General features: G+C 30.7%; 1 long non-coding RNA gene across 1 annotated transcript; it reads left to right on the plus strand.

Moving 5' to 3' along the window:
- Nucleotides 1-654: 654 nt before the first annotated feature.
- On the plus strand, nt 655-1,637 carry LOC136202472 (uncharacterized). Its single transcript, XR_010674449.1, has 3 exons — nt 655-758; nt 868-972; nt 1,501-1,637. It is a non-coding gene; the product is annotated as an uncharacterized lncRNA (long non-coding RNA).
- The last annotated feature ends 5,813 nt before the right edge of the window (nt 1,638-7,450 follow it).

A 7,450-nucleotide genomic window follows, 5' to 3' on the forward strand; every position in this document is an offset into this window, starting at 1 on the left:
ATTCATCGTTTAGCAAATGGTGTCGCTCATGTTATGGCTAGGCGGGCTTATTTCAGTGCTAACGATAGTATTTTCAGTGTATTGCCTATATGGCTAGCAGATGTTATTCGTGAGGACGTTGATCCTACTATCTAATAAAATTGCAGCTCTGTTAAAAAATAATAATAGGGTGGTATGTAAATATATATATATATATATATATATATATATATATATATATAAGGGAGGGATCAAGTGAGAACCCTCCCCTAGGTGAGAACTCACCTTAGGTGAGAACCACCCCAAAACTACGTAGTTTTATATATTAAAAAAACAACAACCTATCCCAATTACAAAACTACAGCGTTTCACTCTTGCAAATTGAGGATCAACAATCGCAGATCATTCTTCCATCATCGCAAAATCACGATCAACAATCGCACCTCCTCCATCACTTCGATCTTCATCATTTTTCTGTAATTCAACCTCAGATCTTCCTCATCATCCATCCTCCTTCGTTAATTAGATCAGCCTCCTTCCTCATCATCGTTCCTCATTTCTCATGGCTCTGTCATTCAACCTCAGATCATTTTTCTGTAATTCAACCTCAGATCTTCCTCATCATCCATCCTCCTTCGTTAATTAGATTAGCCTCCTTCCTCATCATCGTTCCTCCTTCCTCATGGCTCTGTCATTCAAAAATCGCAAATCAGATTAAAAAGACGATCTACATTCAAACAAAAAGATTGAAAGCAATTGATCTCAATAGCATCAATCAGGTAATGAAATATCCAACAACTATAAATGAATATTATTCTCTGTTCTGTTTCTTATGTTTATAATTATTCAGAAATTCGTTAAATCTGAAATAAATTGGAAATAATTCAGATTCTATCCAGATGGAAACAATGGATTTGCATGAAATAATAGACAATGATCTACAGGAGAATGATGATCATCATCAAATTTCTCTGTCTTCAACTATAGAAAGAGGTACATTCCCAATTAACATTCTTCATAATCTAAAAAAGCTAGTTCCAAATAATTGTTCATGTGTTCTATAGATAATAGTACATATTATTCGTTTCTTATTTATAATTAGTTCTAAAAATTGTTGAAAAAATAAAATTGAGTATATTGAAATATATAGTTCAATACATTCTTCAAACTGTACCTAATGTTCTAAACATTTGTTCATATGTTCTATATATTATCACATATGTTCAAAAATTCAACTTAAATGCAGTGTCAAATCAAGAGCAGCCTAATGATTATACTACTGCAATTATATCCTACACTCAACAAGTAGAATTTGGGCAGACTCCTGAAGGAACAAAAGAATGGAAGCCATGTTGCTCTCCAGAAAAAATACCTACTGTAGGAACAAAATTTAATACTATTGATGAGGGTATTGAATTTTACAAAGCATATGCCACTGAAGCAGGATTTAATATTAGAAAATCTACAGTTAAAAAAAAAACTCAAATCTTGTCATTTTTCAATACTGTTTGTGCAATAAAGCAGGCCATAAGCAGAAAAAAATTGTTGAAGAAATTGAAGGACACATACCAAGAAGAAGATTAATAACACGTGTTGGATGTCAAGCGCAAATTGTTTTAAAGTACTGCAATGATGGAAAATATATTGTCTTTCGTTTAAAAGAGGAACATACACACCCACTTTACAGTCCACGATGTATGAAATTTCAAAAACAGAGAAGAAATCTGACAATACTACACAAGAAGATGATTGTTGATAATTCTAAGGTGAGTCATATTATAAATTTAAAATGTTTACAAACATCTTTACTTGTACATTTCTAACAGTTCATAGTGAAACATAGAACATAACATCTACAATATTTCAAATTGTATTTACTTTCCTTATAAAATCTCTTAATGTCTTTTCTTTAGATGAATGTTGGACCCGTAAGAACATACAGACAAATAAAAGAAAATGTTGGAGGATACAACAATGTAGGTGCATCTAAGCATGATTTCAAAAACTTCCACAGAGATTTAAAGGCTTACATTTATGAGTCAGATGCCCAAATGTTTATTGACATTTTCAACAAGAAAAAACTTCTATGGTCTGCATTCTTTTTTGACTTTGATATGGATGAAGACGATCATCTCTGTAGAGCTTTATGGGCAGACCCAATTTGTAGAAAGAATTATGCTCTATTTGGTGATATGGTATCTTTTGACACAACATACCAAACAAACATGTATTATATTATATGTACTGATTTCTTATTGCAATGTTCTAAATATTTATTAATGAATTTCAATATATTATTGGCATGTTCTAAAATCTTATTCTTATATTCTTAATAAGTTTTCTTATTTACAAATTTTTTTATACTATTTCCACAGATATAACATGATCTTTGGCCCCTTTACTGGAGTAGACCACCACAAAAAATGTGTTACGTTCGCTGCTTGTTTCATTGCTAAAGAAGATATTGCATCATTTGAGTGGGTTTTCAAAACGTTTCTTAATGCAATGGGAAGCAATGAACCTACCTGCTTAATAACAGATCAAGACCCAGCAATGAAGATTGCAATCAAAAATGTTTTCAAAAAAACAGAACATAGATTCTGCATGTGGCACATTATGAAAAAGATGAATGATAAATTAGGTAAGCATTCTAAAACTTTGTTTACAATTAAATTTTTTACTGCTTGACTGTTCTACTATATGTTTTGATCAGGTATTAAATTGTATGTTCCAATATATTATTCGCATGTTCAAAATATTTGTATATTATGAAAATACTAACTCGTTCTTTTAATAGGTCGTACAATTATGCAAGAAACCAATTTCTTAAAAAGGATTCAACCAATTGTTTGGAGTGTTGAGATAGAACCTGCAGAATTTGATGAAAAATGGAAAGCAATCCTTTCAGAGTTTAATTTTGAGAAACATGAATGCTTATGTCAAATATTTGAAATCAGAAAAATGTGGATTCCAGCGTATTTCAGGGACTTATTCCTAGGAGGAATTATGAGAACTACATCAAGGTCGGAGAGTGAGAACAACTTTTTCACTGCTTTTACAAATTCTCACCTAAGTCTTGTAGAATTTTATATGAGATTTGATAGTGCAATGGATGCACAAAGGCATAACCAAGCTCACAATGACAATGAAGCCAAACATAAAAGACCTGTATGCAAAACACCAATGGGTATTGAAACACATAGAGCTGATGTTTATACAACCACTGTCTTTTATGAGTTTCAGGAAGAGGTTTATAATGGATCTTTTTTTTGTGGAATAGAAGGATTCTATAAACAACCTCCTTTTGAAATTTACACTATCAAAGAGCAAAGGACATCAAAAACCTTTCAGGTTACGTACAGCAACATTGAAGACGAAACAAAATGTTCGTGCAAGAAGTTTGAGAGACAGGGCTTACCATGCAGACACATGGTGTGGGTTTGGAAGGCAAAAATGCTTGAATCAATTCCAAAAAGGTATGTGCTTAACAGATGGACTACATTAGCAACAAGTCAAAAAAATATAAATCTGCAAGGAAATCTTATGGAAGAATGTGCTGCTACAATTGATAAGAAAACATGGCTGAATCAACTATGGTCAGAGATTAATGTTTGTGTCTATTTAGCTCAAGGTAGTGAGGAAAATATAAAGGATCTTGTGAAGAAGTTTCAAGCAATCAGAATGGATTTAGAAGCTAAAAACACTCAAAAAGACACTGAGAAAAACAAAACTCGTTCAAAAAATCAAGACATTGAGATATTGATTGGAACTAGTGTACCAACAGAAATTAATGTCAAAGCACCGAAAATATCAAAGAACAAAGGTACAGGTGTACATATTCCAAAAGGAAACAGTGATAAAAGATTGAAGGGTGAAAGAGAGAAAGTTGTTGAGGAAAACCAGAAAAAAAAGAGGTTATGCAGAGTCTGTAAACAGCTTGCTAACCATGATAGCAGAAACTGTCCAGAAAAAGAGAACTGATCTCATATATTGATTAGAACATATCATATAAGATTTAGAACATATGATATAAGATTTAGAACATATGATACATGTTTTAGAACATACGATCTTTTTTTGGAACATACAATAATTTTTTTCCAATGTAAGAAGCTGAAACATAAATTTTTTCTTATATGGTACAATATTTTGATGACAAACTGGATCTAACATGTTTATATTGCATCTAAACATGTATAGCACTAAAATTTAACTTCAACCTTCTAATGCTATTCTGATTAATTTACATATGATTACACATATTTTGTTAAACAAGCCACTAACCTACACAACTTTCCACTTTAAACAGATATATACAATCTACTCAAGAAATTCACAAATCCTACACATTCATCTGAACAAAATCACAATTCAAGGTTTGGCTCAATAGACCTGATTCCACCATTAAATATCTAACTTCCATTTCAACATTCTCTGTAAATTACAATATTCATCACCTGTACCCATTTCCAATCTTCATAATTATCACCATAATCAATTTTACTGCTGTCATTTGGTTCTCATTATATCATTCCTTCTCAAAACTGAGATATCACATCCAAGAAAAGAAACCACTAATTCATCCAATCCAATTCAAAATATGTGTTTCAAACACTTCATTACTGTTAACAAAATCGTGCATGTTACAAATAATATATTTCATGTTCCAAAATAATATGTCTTACGTTCTAACATATATAATTACAACAATTGCAGAATATACAATTATTTTAATTGTTCATTCTTCCATTTTAAGGCCTTCTCATTTACAACAGCAACTTCTTTGTTTCCAGAATTTGACAGAATCTTCCAACAGTATTCAATTCTGAAATTCTTCAACTGATCAACCTACAATATCCCATTCATTATTACTAACATTATCAAAATAATAACAACAGCCTATAATAAATAAGATTAAAAAAAAACTCGCATTGTTATTTCGAACTCCAATATCCCATTCAGACTCCTCTTGTCCAAAATAGGATTCCATATGTTTCAAAAGGAAAACACCACAATCATCATTATTGTTTGACTCTTTCCACTTCAACTTCAAATGTTTTGAACCATATGCACTGATATCATTCAAGCAATTAGGGTTCTCTCTTTTTATATAAAGATAATATGCTTTCACCTGAAAAACATAGAACAACATCTTATCAATATTAAAACAAATCATCAACTACTCAGAACATACACTTAGATTTTCTGAACATGACAGTAAATATGTAGAACACAATAACAAAACTAAAAAACAGATAAGTAATATTACCAAAGCCTTTGCAAAACCCTTATATTTACTATGGACTGTTACGCCTTTATCAAGAGCCTTGTTATCAATGAAGTCTATCTTTCCAGTAAAATGGTTAATAACGAAAACATAGAAATGGGCAGCATAAACAACTGGAAAGAATACCTACAAAAAAAACCATTAGCAATCATAATAATTACAAACAACAATTAAAGTAAAACACGATTTACTTTTAATATAATTACCAAGTGATAACTCTCTAAACTGTTTATTTTAGCCTCATGAAGTTCATAACTAATTCTCTCAAAAAAAGCATTGTGTCTGTCGCTGTACTTGGTACTTCTAGGAACTCCTTTATTAGTACACAGTAAAACCTATACAAAAATACAACATTCATATTAATATAATCCAATTTCTTTTTAACAAAAAAATATATCAAAATGTAAAAACACATACAAATGGTAGAGTAGAGAAGAAGAATCTATGCACAGAAGTTGGACCCTTGCAATTCTCTTCAGAATTCAATATTCGAGACCACGCATCAACCACATTACTAACCAAATGATTGCTTCCTGACAAGCTCATAATCTCCTCTCTATTGATTGTGGACAAACAATCACTATACAACAACTCACTTCAAAAAGAAAAATAAAATAAAATAAAAACAATCAGTATAACTTAAAGAAAATTTAAATTAACACAAACAACATTCAATTAAGATCTTACTGTGGGTCTTCATTAGAAAAAGCATATTCAACCAACATTCTCCGCGAACTAAGCATATTGTTTAGTAAATGCTCAGATTCAAGCAAAAATGGAGACTGTAAATATCCAGGCAACTTTGAAATCCTTTTTGAACGATCTCCAACACCAACTTCTTGCACTTCCTCAACTACATCTTTGCCTACTCTCCTATTAACAACACAAAGAAAATAACAAAAGGGAACAAAATTAACCAAGTTCAAAAACAGAAGCCACATAATCTTAAATTCTATTCTCATGTTCTAAAATATAAACCATATGTTCCAAACACACATACACATGATCTAAATTAAAAAACTTCTTAAATATCACTTACCTTGCATTACTATCAGAAACATCATCAGCAAAACATTCATCAAGCCCAGCAACCCCTACTCTAAACACTTCTTCAACAAACTCTTCCCGAACTTCATCCAAATCAAATTGACTATATTTCATACCACACCTACTTTTCCACTATAAAATATAAAAAAATTAAAACCATAAAGCAAATTATAATTTCAAAATAATGCAACAAAACACATTTATTATAAATGGACTATACCTTTTCAGCAAACTTCAAATCCTTGTCCATCACAATATCTCTCATGAACCGCATTACAAAAAAACCACATGTTTTGTGATCTTTTTGCTCTGGCACACCCTACAACACAACAACCACAACATTAAAATAATGTACAACAATCTAACCTTTATGTTCTAAAAAATTTCACACATGTACAAAACAAATATACAAGTTAAGAATTACCAAAAGTGCAGTCCATTTGACTTTAACTTCATCATTCTCAGAGTATAATTGAACAGCCCTGTTAAAATAAAAATCATTAAAATCAGTAACATTATCTTAATATTCAAACATAGTTATATATCAAAATAAACTATAAACAAAATACAAACAAAAAAACATACTCATTCACAACATCAATCCATACATCTCCCTTTGGCAAACGCCTTCTCAACGGATCCAACCAATAAGCTCTAAAATTCTTCAAATCAATAATTGACAAAGTCTAATGTCCACTGAAAATAATACTATTATTATTTCAAAATACATAAAATTACTTAAAAAAATATTAAATAAAATAAATAAAACAATCATACCCTGTATTATATGGACACAAAAAGATAGACTTATCCATTGTGGACATCTTCAATCGATTCATCAACTCATTAGAGCGCTGACTTACTGTTTTAGAACTTCCAATGGAATAAGTGTAATGAGGATCAACGAAATAAAACAATTTCTCCATTTCTCTTTTCTTCAACAAATTAAACAAGTAGCTACATAAAAACAAAAAAGAACATAGTAAGAATCAACTACAACTAATATAAATAAAACTATAACATTTCAAAAACAAAATACCTCATATAGAAAATTATAACGTTGCAAGTTATCTCTTCCATATGAACCATAGAATATATATCCTGCCTCAACAATAATGCTTTAGCAGAATGTCCAAA

The sequence above is a fragment of the Euphorbia lathyris genome, chromosome 8 (genome assembly GCF_963576675.1).
Source record: "Euphorbia lathyris chromosome 8, ddEupLath1.1, whole genome shotgun sequence".
Lineage (NCBI taxonomy): Eukaryota > Viridiplantae > Streptophyta > Magnoliopsida > Malpighiales > Euphorbiaceae > Euphorbia > Euphorbia lathyris.